The sequence below is a fragment of the Falco rusticolus genome, chromosome 8 (assembly GCF_015220075.1).
Source record: "Falco rusticolus isolate bFalRus1 chromosome 8, bFalRus1.pri, whole genome shotgun sequence".
NCBI lineage: Eukaryota > Metazoa > Chordata > Aves > Falconiformes > Falconidae > Falco > Falco rusticolus.
Window position 1 is genome coordinate 19761750 of NC_051194.1, and position 16352 is coordinate 19778101.

At 48.6% G+C, this 16352-nt stretch overlaps 1 long non-coding RNA gene across 18 annotated transcripts; it reads left to right on the plus strand.

The window, feature by feature from the left end:
* Positions 1-502: 502 nt before the first annotated feature.
* Positions 503-14662, plus strand: LOC119152818. Of its 18 annotated transcripts, none has more exons than XR_005105933.1 (4): positions 2593-4080; positions 4747-4815; positions 5033-10416; positions 11571-14212. It is a non-coding gene; the product is annotated as an uncharacterized LOC119152818 (long non-coding RNA). The 18 variants fall into 18 exon arrangements; XR_005105935.1 differs by having other exon boundaries at positions 4750-4815; XR_005105920.1 differs by adding an exon at positions 503-622 and having other exon boundaries at positions 1657-10416.
* Positions 14663-16352: the final 1690 nt, after the last annotated feature.

A 16352-nucleotide genomic window follows, 5' to 3' on the forward strand; every position in this document is an offset into this window, starting at 1 on the left:
CAAAGACCCCACAGAGGGTGGCTGAAAGGGGCCATCTGTGGGCGTGAGGGTCCTTATAGGTGAGGGGGGATCCCTGTGTGAGGGCTGAGATGTGCTGCTGCTTTTGGCCCCTGCACAAGTGCCCCCTCCTGCCCTGAGTGTGGCTTCTGGAGGAAGAGGAGAGGTAAAGTGTGTACCTGCTCCTGTCATGGTGTGGGGATGATTTGTGGTCCCTCTGCATATCCCCCATTGGTCTGTGGGGCAGGGGGCATGGTGGGCAGGCAGCTTTGCACAAGGCACAAGAGACGTACCAGCAGATGGGACATGGTGCATGCTGCTCCCTGTCAGGCAGGGCATTTTGGGAAGCTGCTTGGATTTTGGGCTGTTCCTCAGCAGTGAGCCAGTTCCCAAACAGCATTTGTTAGGTTGGAGTTTGCAGGGCAGGAGACTGCTCTGGGACCTGGGGAGTTGGAGAGACCTGTGTTGGTCTCATTTAATCACAAAGAGCTTTTCTTTTGGCAGAGATGATGCTGTTCTACTGCAGTGAAGCATCAGAAGTCCCTGGCTGTCAGCACAGCCCTGTCAGTACGGGGAACAGGGGAGGATGTGGGCACAGGAGATGTCGGATGAATGCCCCAAAGTGGTAAGTGATCAAAGCTAGATCCCAAGGAGGCTTTGGGGGCCTGTGTACCCTATTCCTCGTGGGTCAGTTGTGCCCAGAAGGTGGGGGCAAGGGGGACCTGGAGGGCATCCCTTGCTGCTAGCCAGAGGTGTGGCGATCCCAGGCACTTCTGCAAGGTCCCGCATGACTGAGGAGGTGGGCTGTTTTCAGGTCTCTGCAGTGAAAGTGCAGATTGCTGCACTGCAGAGGCAGGAGCTGGACTGTGATCTCCCCATGGGAAAGGCTGATGTGGGCCAAACAAGTAGGAGCACAGTTAAATCGGAGCTGGAGACTTTGTTTCTCAGTCACTGAGAGGAGCACCCAGGAGGCCTGGTGCCTCACAGGGGTGTGAGGGCTGCAGGAGCGCTGCCCTCCAGGCGATCAGCTGCTCAGCTGAGGCTGTTTGGAGTGGGTGGTAGCTGGCTTCTGGACTGAGATTGTCTTTGTGGTGCTGGGGTTGCCTGTGGGCCTGTCTTGTAGGGCTGGCTGGGACTAAAGGTAGCAGCTGGCTTGGCCTTGCCTTGTAAGATGCTCTTCGTTGTAGATAAAAGCCTTTCTGATCATTCTAGTTCTTGTGGCTGGCAAGTATTTTATGAATGGCAAAGGCTGTCATTGTGGGTCAGCCCTTTGGGAAGTCTTTCTCATCTGTCTACCCTAGGAGCGGGTTGGCAAACCATCTTCCTTTTCTAAATGTGCTGGCAGGAACAAGCACCTCTGTGCTTGAACTACAACCCACTCAAGGTGGCAGTTGTGTTCCTGTGGCTGTCCTGTGCTTTTGGTTGAGCTTTGGGAGAGATTTTGCCTTGCCCAGCTGTGGCTGAAGCTCTAGCACCTGCTGTGTGTGGAGAAGTGAAGCCCTGTGCTTGGCTGGGAGCTGCTGGAGCAAGGGAGCATAAATCCAACGTGCACATCTGCACACCTGCCCCTGCTTGGGTGAAAACAGGGGTTTGAGTCCTACTATTTATAGAGGAAAAACATCTAGAGTTTCTGTTCCTGCTGTTTCTCTGTTTTCCTAGATGCTTATTGCTAAAAATAACTGCTATTTCACCTCTTGCCCACACTCCACCAGCTGCTTGGGGCCACCATTTTATGCTTCAGATTAAGCTGCAAAGAGCAAGTGACCTTTTTTCCCAGAGAGCCTGAAAGAGCAGGAATCGGATTTTGCCTTCACTTACCCCTTAAGGAGCTGCCAGAGGAGGAAAGGGCTGTATCTGCCAGTTCCCTGCAGCCCTTGCCGGGGAGCCGCACCACAGTGTGAAGGAAGCGCTGAGCAGGAATCAGGCATGCTGGCATCATGCTGGGTTAGTTTCCTCTTGGAAATGAAAAGTGGAGCAAGCCACAACTGAGACAAGGTGACTTTCAGTTTATTCAATGCTTTGTTTACTTAATGCATGGTAACAGATCTCTGGAGCAGACTTTGCCCTGCTCCTCATCCTCAACTTATCCCACAGCTCCTACATCAGAAAAAGCTTGTTGCTGGGCTGGTGGAGCTAAAAGGGGGCAGCCAACAGCCATGGCTGTGTTGCTTCAGCAGCTCCTATTTCTTAGTAGGATGTAAGTGCCAGAAGGGGCTGTTTCTCTGCCTTCACAGATGCTCCCTTCAGCCCAGCTTGCTCTTTACTCCGTTTCAGCAAACACAGCTCTGGCTGGTGAAGTCCTTGTTCCAGCATGTTTCGTAAATATTGCCGTTAAATGGAGGGTAGAAAGCGTTTAATTCAGGGGGAGGATAGTTGGACACCTGCAAAGACAAGTGCACCCCAAACTTAACTGGAAGTTGAACAGTGATCACTGCAGAGACTGAGCTGTGCGAGGGCAGAAAACCCAAGTGGCTTTTTTGTGCCCACATTGTTCACACAAGCTGGGGAGCAAAGTCTGGCAACATTGACCACACAGTTGGGCCTTGCCCACCTCTGCACTTAAGTCTCATCTTGTTACTCTTTAAAAGAAGTCTCTAAAAATACTTCCTTTATAAGGAAGCCTTTTAGAGAAGTCTCTAAAAGATGTCCTTTACTAGGATAATGAGATGAGGTATAAGTGCAGCGGTGGGAGGGGGCAGGCTGCACCAGAGAAGTTGCCTGAGAGGGGCAAGACCCATCCAGAGCGTCCAAGGCAGGGACTGACAGTGGCTGCAAGACCTCACTCTGCAGCTCAAATGAGTTGTTTGAAGATAAAAATGCTGCCCAGGGTTTCTTTCCCCCAATCCAGTCTCTGCAGTGATTGCTGTTCTTAAGAGCCCTGGCTGCTGGAGCAGAGTGCATGAACAGACCTGACCTGTGTCCCAAAAGGGAATCCCTGTGCAACTTTTGGGGTTGTTTGCAGTTAGTACAGAAACTGGCTAGTGCAGCATGGCTCACAGGCAGGACACTGCTCTGCTGAGGGAGCTGGCACCAGGACAGAACCGCCAAGGCTGTGTCCGTCTGGGGTGCTGCTACCAGCTCATGCAGCTGAGGTCAAAACATGTCTCTTCTTCCTACCCAATAAGTCTGTTCAGGCTGAATCACCACTTTGCTGTTGAGAAAAGCTCAAATATAAAACTGCATGAACTTACTTGTGTCTCCTACTACCTAGACATCCCAAAGAGACAGCTGCTTCTTTACCTACCTCCTCAGGGACAGGCAGCCAGTACCTACTGGGAATGCCAGCCAGGCAGGATCACAGAAGCTTCTTCCCCAGGTAGGGGCACTGGAGAGGGGGCTGCTCATCCTGTCTCTGGAGAGAAGGTGGGGCTGTGTGCATGTCAAGGCTGTCTGGATGTATTTCTGCTATCTCTTGCCCAGTGCAGGATGTGCTACAAAGGAAACAAAAGTGCTTCATTCCCCTCATACTGCCTCTCTTCCTTGGGCACCCAGCCCTTGCTCCAGACTGCTCTCGGGACTGAAGCAAGGAGTTTGCTGGGAAAATGAGATGTGAGGGGCACCAGCTTCTTCCCAGCAACCTTTCCCTGCTAATAACTTCAGGGAAACCAAAACAGTAAGAATAACCTGGCTTTGGCTGCTAAAAACCAGGTAAAGCAAAGAAGTGAAAAGCTATGATGGAGATCAGGGAGATCCTTCCCCTCCTCCTTTGCTCTTGCACACAAACAATGGCTGCCTTGGGTTCCAGTCCTGCAAGGAACCTGCCCTGGCTGGGGAAGGCAGCCCCAGAAAGCAGCATAAGGAAGTTTTATTTATTTGTTCTTTGCTTACCACTTTCTCTGACCTCCAGTGCTGGCTCTGCAGTGAAAGCAGGACCTGTACCAGGCAGGATGTAGGCTCCAGGAGGTCACAGCAGAAAGGGCCACGTCCACAGGAGATGCCTGGACCCACTGGCCACACAGCCCTGACATCTGAGATGAGTTTTAACACAGCTTTAAATGGTGTGATTCACATTGCTGATGCAATCTTCTCTTGCTGCAGAACAAAACCCTTTGCATCAGAGCAGCCTCATGTGCCATCCCTGGGGTGAGTCCTGGTTCCCCTCCCCTCCCCTGGAGCAGGTCCAGCTCTCATCCTGCCCTTCTTTTCAGACCAGCTCATTGTTGAATAGCTTAAAAAGAGGTGTCCTTGTGTCCCGTCCCCACGCAGGTGGTTGTGAGACCGTGGGTCCTGCCTTTGCCTCACTGCTGTGTGGTGGGACCGATACTCCTTGGGGCCCACAGTGTACCCAGAAGGTTCCTGAGGGCACCAAAGCACACAGATTTTCAGGGGCAGTGGGCACCAAAAAACAGATTGAAAGCTCTGGGGCACCCTAAAAGGCACCCCAAGGGTCTTGAGGGCACTGGAAAAGAAACAGAGGGGCTCCAGGAGTACCCCAAACCACCCTGAGCGGCACTGTTGGAGGACAAGGACAGAGCAGCACTGGTTTCCCTCTCGCCTCTCCAGCTAGCTAGGGAATCACAAAAGCAAGCCGAGTGGTCGAGGGAAACAGCATGGGGGCAGAGGGATTCAGACCACTGAAAAGTAGATGGAGGAATTCAAGGGGCCACAGCGGCACCGGAAACAATATACAGGGATATGGGAAGGCACCATAAAAGAACACAGGAGCCTCTAGGGACACTGGAGGGGGCATCAAGACCAAATTAATTGCATATGTAAGAGACCTGGGGTTTTTTTGGGTTTTTTTTTTAGCAGAAAGAGTCCTATATCTGTCCTTTTGCCTCCATTCCTGGCATCCAGGTTTTTCAGATGCATTTCACGGTGCGTAAGCATCCCGGGAGAATTTCCTTATTGTTCATGCTACGGAAGAGAAACGCTCCCATTTCCACTTGGATCTTACAATGCCTTGTCAGTGACAAAACATTCCCAAATCCTCTCATTTATCAAATGGCCAATCCTGTTAACAGCTTAAGAAACATAATTACCTGCAATCTCTTCTGCTATTCATTTTATGCCTACACTTCCCTCTCTCTGGCAGCTTACCAGCAGGCAAGTCAAGAGCTGAAGCACGGCTGCAGCCACAGAGTGCTTCAGCAATGCAATTTCCTCTAATCACTTACATGATGATTGCAGGAGTTTTGCCTCCCTGTTTGTAGCAGCATGAAGCAGGTGAGTGAGGAAGGCACATGGCCAAAAGCATTGGCTAGCTCAGCACCAGTTGTGTGTAGGTTTCCAAGCATGGCCACATTTTAAGTGCTGTTCTACCCGAAGGGTGGGAACATTGTTGATTAACATCTGCTTTTAGGGCACCAGAAATCACAGCCAGACTTACTTTCCTGGGAGATACATTTGTGCAGGTGGGCTCTGAGAGAAGCAGCAAGAGGTGCTGGTGCAGCCTTGGGTGCTGGAAATGGCTGTGAAAGCTTCATCAGCAAGAAGGCAGGGCCTGAAACATCCATGAGCTGGTGGAGGAATGGGGAAATCAGGATCAGCTGGAGACGGTGTGAGCTCCTGATTATTGCATTGCTAAAAGAGGCTGATTTTATCTTATTTCACAGTGCATCTACAACCTGTGAGAGTCTTCACAATGGCTCATTTGGATCAAATCTCAGGGAGGATTTAAAGAGCAATGTTTGCAGGCTGGAGATACGCTGGCTTCCTAAATACTGGTTACACATGGGACAGCTTGATCTGAAGAGAAACCCCTCGGAACACCATGGCTTCCCCTAGAGCTAGGGAACTAGAATATTCCCAGGTCTGTCCTACCCGTGCTGGCTGCTGAGGAAGTTGCCTTTTGTGCCTTAAAATCTTGTACTAGCTTGACATTATCATTGTGCATTTAACTGGTCGAGACATGCTTCTGTCTGCACTCTCCATTTAGACCTGCCTTCAGTTTGGAAGGATTTTTCTTATGCCTACTCTACTCTTCTCTTCAATTGTACCAGCTCTTTTGGATCCTTAGTGTTCTGGACAAATGATACACATTTCTTCTGACACTTCCATGTGTTATTTTTAAACAGTTTTTTGTGCTGCTTGCCAACATTTTATCCTTACAGTTCTTTGAATTTTGTATGAAAAACCCCTATGAACAAACTGTATACAAATCAGAAGATCTTTTTTTAAAGTCAGACATCATCTTAAGGGATTTGGGGTTTTATGATCCTGCTAAGATACTGAATTCAAGTACATTTTGGTCACTATTATAGAATAGCCCTTTCTTAATAGCAGTTTGAGCCTCAAATGCTGAATTTGGCCAGAACTGCCTAAAGAACTGCTTTTCCCATTGGAAATAGTTTAATTCAGTTCTCAAAATTCAGTTACTAAATTTTGGTATGGCCCAAATGCCACCCAGGCCCAGGTGCCAAAGAGCTTGGGTGGCTCTGGGCCTCCTGCCTGGAGTCACGTGCTGCTTAGGAACAGCAAGGAGTCAGGTAAGAAACTATCAGAGTCCTGAGGAGGGACTGCAGCAAGCTGGCTTCTTGTGTTTAACAGGATATAATATATACGTAGGGAAATTAAGAACTGCAAATGAATAAATTGTACCTAAAGAAAGTGAAAACTGCCCCAATTTAAAAAAAAAAAAAAAGTAGGACAGCTGTGCTTTTATACAAGAACTTGTTCTTTCTTTTATGACGTTTATTTCAAGTCATGCAAACCCTTCAGAGCAGCTCTAATGCCCAGTGGAGTTCTCCAACCTAAATGACTTGTCGTCAGTGTAAGAAACAAAGATAATATAATTTGAATACTGGATGCAACAATGTAAGCTGCTCTAGAGGCTGATTCTCCTTGCTCCAAGTGGGAATGATGGTTCCGAACACAGTCACCGGAATAGACTGGGAAGCAGACATCTCATTTGTGAAGAAATGGCCAAAATCTCAGCTTCCCCCCCTCTCATTTGTTTCTTCCTGGAAAGAAAAAAACAAAACAGTTGCATAAAGGCACTGCTATTTCAAAGCAAATTTTAAAACATTTCTGATTTGCAAGTGGCATTTCAGCATTTTCATGAGAATAAAATGCTACTATGGTGCTGTGTTTAAATATTTCATTCCAGCTCCCTGAACAAACTTAAAATCTTATTATAAGTCGTTTTGACATAAAAGTGTGCTTCTCTGTGGTGCCCGTAGCTTAGACATCTCCAGCTTCAAGCGCAGCTGCAGGAGCCCTCCCTGCTCAGGGCTGATCAAAGAAAAACCACGCTGCCACCCCGGAGCCGCTGCTTGTCCTCAGCACCCAGCCCAGGAGAATAAACACATCCTGAACGTCCCGAGTGCTTCTTCCCTAGGGGTGATGCAGTCTACGCAAAATACACGTTGCTGTTGTAACCCTGCTGTGAAAAGGTTGAGTGAGTTTAGCAAACAAAAATAACTTGCCTTCAAATTGTGCTGAAACAAAACATCAGCCAGCACTGGCTGCTCAATTAAACAGTTTGTCGTGCAGCCTTTGGAGAGGAAAATGCCTAAAAAAAGGATTTCAGGGTACATACATACTGTGTGGAAAGAATGTTTCATGAGGATTTTTTCAAACCTCCCTGCAATTCCCATGCACTGCCATTCCTTGCCATGCAACATGTGTGTTGCCCTCAAATTTGGATATGGCTGCGTGCGACTGTGCTGTGACAACTGCCAGGATGTACGTGGGGCCACAGGGGGTGTATGTGTACATTTAGTTATTTGGGCGGGTAGTCCCGATGTGGGAGCAAGGAGCCATTTTTTCCCTCCTAGAGGCTTGAGCACATATCTTTTGGGAGATGCTGGCTCTCCTCTTCCTCAGCGTGGGCATTTAATCCCCCCGATACCCATGGTCACCCTGCTGGTGGGAGGGGTCCTGCTTTACCTGTCAGCGCTGGCTTTCCGCTGTGAGCACTCCACTGTTGCGTCCCACTGTTGCAACTGAAATGGTGATGTTGGCCGTGCACTGGGGCTCCCAGCTCCTCGTGTTTATTGCCTTGCTCCTCGTGGTTATGTGCAATGCTGGTTTTGTTGGGGCTGAGATCTCAATGCCACAATGGTGGCAGCTCTCCCAGGGTCTCTAAGGACCTGTTTTGGGATTCCTAGCATCCTGACTCCATCGCCTGACTGCAGAAGCCCACGCCTGTGGTTGGTGAGATGCTTACGTATTTCTTCTGGTATCTCTGCCCTTGATAACACCCTGGTCTGTGGGGCGGGTATAAGGCTCAGCCTGCAGAAGCCGAAGTCATGGCGGTGGGTGTCTCGGGGCAGGACACATGCTGGGACACGTAGAGGAGGATGGGGTTACTTGCTGTCTCACATACGGCGCCACCCGCCAGCCTTACAGAGCCTGTATGAGCACTGTGTGTTTTGCATCTCCACCATTCTTGCTGAGTAGCTTTGATGGTTCTTGATGCATGAGTGAGGCCCCATCCAGCGCACGGGGAGGGTACAAGCAAGTGGAAATCGGGGCTTATGTTTGCCACTGATAAATGTATTAGTCTTCATAGCAGAATTTAAACTACAACCCCTTTTCAGGCACCTCAGCACTCCGTTATTTTGCAGGCCTTGTAAGAGAATGTGATTTTGCCTTTTAACTGGAGTGTATCTTATGCTAAGCAGTGAGATTAAGCGTAGGGATCCAAAAGAAGTTGCTGAATGGCAGAATTGCCTTTATAAATAACATTAATAATTTATCCGATGCAGGGTTTTTTTGGGTAAATGAAATACCTGCCTCTGTATAAAGCCCACTGAATAGGAACACATCTCCGCTTTTACGAGGCTTGGATTAAAGAAGGGAAACGCTAAGGGGCTTATCTTCGCTTCAATTTGCAGCCCTTCCGGCTAATGGCAAACTCATTTAAGAAGCTCCTGTGTTTGTGCCAGCTCTGCCTTTATTCTCGGTGCTGGAGCTCGGCTGCATTCCTCACCACAGCACGGGAGAGAGCAGGGAGGAAGCAGTTTGTTTTCTTGACCTCGGATTACCAGACAAAAGCTAGCAAGAATAATTTTCCTTGGAGTCCTCCCTATTGTGGGTTGCTCAAAGCGGCTGCACAGCGGCTGTGGGGAAGCTGGCGGTTTGGGGACCCCGTGTGTGAAAGAGGATGGGGCTGGTGGCTGAACGGGGATGCGTTGAAAGAGCATCTGTCATCTTTCTTTTGGGATGCCTGCATCCTCCTGCATGGACAGTTGTGAAATGGCAAAATTCATCCTCCGCAAAGCCCACGAGCTGTCACTTCTCAGCTCTTCTTTTATGCTGGTAAAAATCAATTGCTTCAAAGTTCACTGAAGGTGAAGGCAACATTTGCTTTCCATTCAGAGCTAAGCGGGCCATCTTCGAGAGCAAATGCTCTCAAAAGGGAGAATAGCAAAAATCAGCAGAAAAATTCTCTGAATAATTTGGACTAGGAAAGGAAAAAGCAATTTGCTCCCAGTCATTCCACAGACAAAAGTATGAATAAAAAAATCATGAGCTATTTACCCTGCCTGGACTGTTTGCATGAGTTTTATGCTATTCCAGTTTTGCTTCACCAACCCCCAAAGACCTTATCACTGGATCCTCAAAGGCACTTAAAGCAAGCATGCTTTTTTTCTCCCTTTTTTTTTTTTTTTTTCCATGCTGGATCAGCAGGGACCAAAAGCAGAGGAAACAATAGGGGTCCTAAATCTGAACCATGCTGATGCTGGCATGTGCATTGACCTGGATCAGAGACCCAGACTCTGGCCGGCCAACTCTACCAACATAGAAATTTTATCCAAAATAGTATTACAAGCTTGGGTGCTTTGCATTCAGATAGTGAGGCTGTGGCAAAGGCACGGCGGGTATTTACAATCTACTTTAGAAAAACCTGATACATGTTGTTAGCTATTCTGTTGTAAAAGCAGTTTACGTTACCCACATCTGTTGCTTTAGGTGGCCCAGCCAGACGGCTGGTGCTGCTCGAAGTGCCAAAGACCACGGTGCTGCAATGAGGAGAGGAAAGAGAAAGGTGGATGAAGACCTCGTAAGCTTTATTAAAACCCACCAAAAACGTCAGGAGATTTGGGGATTACGCTGTGTAATTACATTACCTTAAGAAACAAAGTTTAGTGAAAATTTCCTGTTTTGTGTTGCCAGCACTTTTCAGCCATTAGTAACACATAACTTCTCATTGTCTTTTCCCGAGGCACAGATGGGCTAATTTTCAGCTACCTGATAATTACACATTGTTTGAAACTGTATCAAAAGCTTCTGTTCCTGCATTCTTCCAGTAGCTGTTCTTACAGTTCACAAAGTCCCTTGGTTGGGGCTTGCAAAGGTCCCCATCCATCGGTCCGTCTGTCCGTCTGGAGGGCCAGGTGCAGAGCAGCAAAACCTCCACCTTCACCCACAGGTGTTGCAGGCTGCTTGTACGGATTTGCACCATTCCCAACCCGGGTGGATTGCCTGAAGCTCCATCAAAAGCATCGTCTCGGCTCAATGCCAGGATCTGAGGTTAATATGGGATAATGCTGCATCAAACTGTTTCTACGTGTGTGGGTGCTGATGTCACAGGGAAATTAAGGATGAACCAAAACGAGGTACTGGAAATCAGTATAATAAAGGTTGAGTCTCAGTTTTCCTTGGGCCAGGAGCTGTCCTTGGGCAAAGCTGCGGGCTGCCAGATTGGAGAAAGGCACCCATCAGCCGTATGGAGAGGAAGGTTGACAGCCCCTCCTCTGGAGCCACAGTAGATGCTGGAGAAGCCTCCTTGTCCCTCGATCCCTCCTCCTCGGGAGTGGTTATGCTGCCAGTTGAGCTCTGACTGGTTTTAGAGGGTGGTTTCTCAGCTTGTTCGAGGCTGTCCAGGGGGGAAATGCAAAAGGCCTCACTCATGTGTTTTCTGCTTCCCCATCATCAAGTATGCCGGTTGCCTTATCAAAGAATGAAATTAAATTGAGTTGACATGACTGGTTCTTGACAAACCCATGTTCTTTGATTTTATTCATCATTTTACATCTTACAAGTTGCTCATTTAAGGCTTTCTTCCAGCCTCTTTCAGGGAATTGAGATTAAGATGATTATTCAGTTTGGTTTTTTTTTTTGTTTTGGTTCTTTTTTTAAGTACCCTCTTTAAAGTGAGGTCCTTCTCTCATCTCCAGGGACCTCTGTGCCTTCATAAATTTTGAAGATAACCACTAAGCATTCAATGTTCTTGGGTGCATTTCATCAGGTCCTCACATTTTGAATACATTTGACATATCCAAATGGCTTTAAACTTCTTTCCTTATGCTGGCCTTCTCCACAGTTCCCTTCAGAGCCTGTTCTGTTAAGTTTCATTCACAATTAACCATTTTATAAAGACTGAAACAAGGGAGATGGGGCAAATTTCTGCTTTGAACGCTTAGTCTGTTTTCCTTCCCCAGACATGTACACCCCTACACATCTTGCTGTTCTCATTTTACATCTAATTTATTTGCAGACCCTTGCTGGTTGCCTCCGAAACCTTGTGTGCACAGACTTTGCTGCTCTCAGGCTGTGAACCTGTATTATGCCTCTGTTTTCCCCCCAGGCACATGCCCGTTTTGACTTCCCATACAATTTCTTTCCAGCTTCCAGACCCTGCTGCTGCCATAATGCCATCTAATTATGCTTATCTGCTTTCACAGGGGAGCAGTTTGCTGTTGTGCACCATCTTTGGTCTCTTCTGGGAACTGCCAGTTCTCATACGTTTCCTCGCCACGTATTTCCATCCAAGAGAGCTTCTCCACCGCTTCCCTGATCTCTGCCAGATGCTTGTTATTTTGTTACTTCTATTCTTCCGTCTTGCTGTGCTGGTGGGAAGAGGCACTCAGGTAATACATAGCTTCTATTCCCAAATCTCTTGGGGTGCAAGTTAAGGACTAGCCTGATAAGGCTGCAAAACTGAAGGGGGGGGTGGGAATCACTGAAAGCTCCTAAACCCCTCCTGGCAGTGGTCCCAGGTGGAACTGCCTGAGTGTTGCGGTGGAGGGGCCGTTGCTTGGGCAAAAAGATCCAAATTGGCCAGTTGGTCCATGTTGGGCAGTATGTGGGAGGGGGGCTCTGCAGCAGGACCCCCCAGACCCTGGCATCTCCCAGAGCCATTTCTGATGTCCTGTGTGCACATGGGGCTGGGATGAAAAAGCAGCTCTGCTCATGCCTCGGTTCTCCAGGCGACATTCGTATCCTCGGCTCAGGAGAGCCAAAGCATTGCCCACCTCCCTAGCCTGGTTGCCAGCGCTGGGCTGGAGGCTCGGTGCAGTGGCACTGGTCACCTGCCTGATGGTCACCAGGCTGGCCCGAGTATCTTCTCGTTTCTCCTGTGGCCATTTGGAGACGAGTGCTGCTGGGAAGGCGGCTCCTGCAAGGAGGAGTTTGAGGTGCCCTTGGGGGCATTTCACATTCAGATCCTCAACGTTTCTGAGTGCAGTTTTGTTTCGAGTTTTACAAATGCTCTTCTGCTTGCTTGCTTGCCTCAAGTAATGAGGCAGCGAGATAAAAGACAAGGCCACAGAAGGTTGTTAAAAAATTACTTGCAAATTAATGTGAGGACAAGGTGTATGAGTTAATATCGTATAAAGACCCTTGAAATCGGTATACATGTGTGCACCCTCCGAGCACTGACATTCGCAGGCAGAACTACACTGGTAAACCGAGCCCAAGGGGCTTGATTAACAGGAAATGTTCAGAATGCCAATTAGAGCAAAGTTTACCGAACAAATTGTTTGCACTTGTACCCTAGAACCATCATGAATTTTAATTCAGCATGGATTTATGTGGCTGAAACAATAATTAAAGATACATGAACGCCTCACGTTCACGGGACTCCCCCACAGCTGCGCTGTAGTTTTAGGTGGGGAAGGGAGCGAAGAGCCCCTTTGGGCAGGGTCTGCTCTCACTTGGGAGGTGCAGGAGGCTTTTCCCCATGGAGATAGAAGCAGGTTCCCAAGTACTGAGCTCACCGATTTGTCTTTGATTTCTTTTTTCTTTTTCTTTTCTTCTTCATTTATGTAATCTGAGCAAGAATGATCCATGGGATGTTTTCCTCAATAAATAATGGCTTGTCTTTTCCTGCCTGCCGCTTCTGGTGGCTCTGAAATGTTAAATCATCTCCTTGGATATCCCAAGGCTGGAGCCTGGCCCTGTGCTCTGCCTGCAGCCCTGGAGGGGACACAGGGATCCCCTCTTTCCTTATTCCTGCTCCTGCTCTGCCAGTCCCAGGTTTGGCCATGGGGGAAGAGCCCTGTATGCCACCGTAACGCCAGGAGCAGCTTTGCTGGAGGAGAAAGTGGTGCTACTGTACAGCATCGGGGAAAAGTCACAATTGAGCAGTGCGATGTATATGTATGCCTTCATTTGAATTCTTCTCTCCCTCTCCTTGTGCTGGTAAATAAGTTACACATATTTTTAGAAGAAGTTATTTTCTGTCACTGCACTTTTAAATATCAAGCTCCTGGAGAGAAGTCTTCAGATAGTTTAAGGTCAGTCAGGCTTCAAGGAAGAAGTACGGAGGTGGGGAATAAAAGCGGCTGTTGGGCTGTGGTCCAGGCTAAACCCAGGCTGTGGTCTAAAGGATGGGCCAGCACGAGCATCCCGCACAGACGCAGCAGCCAGGGGGCCAGGGCATTGCTCTCCCTGTACTTCAGCAGTTTCCCTCTGTTATGGAATAGCTAAAAAGCTTTGACAAAAAAAGCCGGTGGCTGAAAATTATCTGGCCTGTTAGCTCAGGAATACTGATGAATAATGCATACATCCAAAGGTCAGTTTACAAATGATTAATTAACCTTAAGAGAGGTTATCTTCTTTGGCGACATCCGTTGTCCTAAATGGCTTAATCATGTCTGCACAGGATAATGTGTTTTAAACAATTCCTTGGGAAATCGAGGGATCATGGAGCAAGTGCTGGACCCCTGTGTGGGTCATGGTAGAGACGGGCCAGCAGCAGGCACGGGGACTGCAACAGGTCTCCAGGCTTTGCTGTGCTGTGCGTGGTGTAAGGCAGGCTCAAACATCACTTACTGGAGCCCGGTGCCTGCTCACGTGCATGCTGAGCTGTGTCTGGGAGGGTGCAGAAATTGCACCTTTGCTGGGGTAAACAGTTCGGGCACCTGCTTCCCCGCTTTGACATAGGAGCACCGCTCTCTTGCCAGAGAGCTGCTCCGGGTGCCTCCCGCTGCGACTAATGGCAGCTGCACTCAGTGGGCAAACCGGCCGTTAGTCCAAGGGCTTTTTGCATTTGTTATCAGTGATTTGTTACGTGCATCTATTAATAAAGTGCTCCTAAAAAGCACTTCCGCTGTCTGGAGTAATTTCTGGCTGATACCTGGATGCCTGCAGCGAGCAGCGTCTCTGCTAAAAGCTTGCTCATCTTCAGCAGGGACCTGCGCAGCTGCTGCTGTGGGGACCTGCCGTGGTCCCCAACTCCGGGGAGAGCTTAACCCTGTTTGCCCCCAGTTCAGGCTTCAAGAGAGCCCCCAGCACCAGGCAGGGTCACTTACGATGATCATATTTTAGTTCTAAAATAAATGGGTTTGGTTTGGTTTGGAAGAGGCAGGTCTGGCTGGAGGCTGGCCCCCATCGATACCTCTCACGGGACAGATGTCAGCGCGTGGAAGCCTTGTCTACATCAGAAAGTTGCTGTTCCTCCAGCTCCTTCTTCCTTCTACACATCCCTTCCCCTCCCAGGCCGTCTTCCTGTAGGAAGAACAATTTTCCCTACACTGGGTGCAGCTAAGTTGGTTTCTTACCTTTTTTTTTTAATCCATAAAGTCGCAAAAGCAGCACGCATTCACACCTGAGCACCCCATGCCTTGGAATGCCTGACATTTCTGAAGTGTTTCAGCTCAACTTCAGCGTTTCGGAGTGCAGAAGAATCACTCTCCATGGGGAAAGAGAGAATCTGGGGGGAAAAAATCAAAAATACACGTCCTAAGCAGCTGGTTTTCACTTTGTCCGGCACAGCCAAACCCCAGAAGGGCAGAGGGTGTCTGAAGTACAGCTCTGGGGGGGTGTGAAGCCCTAAACTGGGTTCAGTGACCCATCCAAACACCTGCTGGCCTGGGTGCTGAGGGTCCCCATGCTCATGGGTGCAACTCAGAAATGATGGGGAGCCCTTGCAAATCTTGGTGTCATCGTCACTAAGCTGGTGAACCACCAAGTTTTTCCCACCTGTCTGCTCATCTCCCACATTCCTGGCTGCCACATCTGTGCAATATCACTCCTGACCTGCTGGGAACGGGAGCAGTGGGGCGATGGAGACCATCAGGGTGACGCCAGAGAAGCAGCACCTACCGTGACTGCTCTGCTTGGTGCTTCTACAGCTCAGGCATCTCCTGGGGCTACAGCTTTAATACATGTATTTATGAATTTTTATGGATTTTTTCAGAAGCATGAAAATGATTTACAACATTTCATATTACATTTTTTTAATCCTTTAAAATTAAAACAAATCTTTTTCCTGCTTTGCCCAAATTTAAGGCATCTCTTTTGTTTAGCTCTTGCAGAAAAAAATGGATGGAAGAAACTCCTAAAATCCCCAACCACTGGAAACAAAATTAGTATTTTTCCAAGTTAAGTACTGTAACAGAGCAAACATACATGTTTAATTTGAAAATGTTGATTCCAAATGGATTTTTCTTTAAAAAAAACTTCCCCCAAGCAAGTCAATATTTGTAATCAAATTGAAATTTCCTCTGGGAATTATTTATTTTCATGAGGTCTAATTTTTGCAAGGGAAATTTTTTACACAGGAAGGTTCTAAGTCGCTTTAAACCAGCTTTAGGAATCTGGGCCATGGGAGGCGGCCAGAAGATCCCACTCCGGCTGCAGCTCACTTGCCTTTGATGAGGGTGATCTGATGAAAGAGTTGAAACTGACTCTTTGCTCTTTGAAGAAGGTAAAGAGTGAGCAGAAAGGAAGGGGAGGAATTGGAGAGGAGGCGGCATTCAACACCAGTTCCAGCCTGGTTCCCCCTCAATGTTTCTTGACAAGGCAGCAGATGGCACAGGCTCCAGCTCTGGCAACGTGCTGACATGAAAGTGAGACCTCCGAGTTGGCTACTTTGGCTTCCCACCCAGCCGGGGGACATGTGGCGCTCTGGGGAGGTGGGGAGTTCCCCTACCCCTCTCTGACATCTGCTGAGGGATGAGATGAATTGTGCCATTGACCTTCATCTGCCTCGAAGAGGAACTGATGGTGGCAGGTCCATGCCCACCACAGCCCGATGAAGCCCACCTGCGCTGCCTGACTTGCCGTGGATTTTCTGGTGGAGCAGAAGCGTGCCTCAGGGTACTGCAGCCCCTCCACGGGTAACCCAGCGCGGCCCCCAGGAGGAACAGGCACCTTGTACTGCTGCTGTTAGTGCATCAGCAGAGCTCCAAACCAGTTCTCCAAACCTCAAGAGAAGAGGACACCAGGGTCTTCCAGCACCT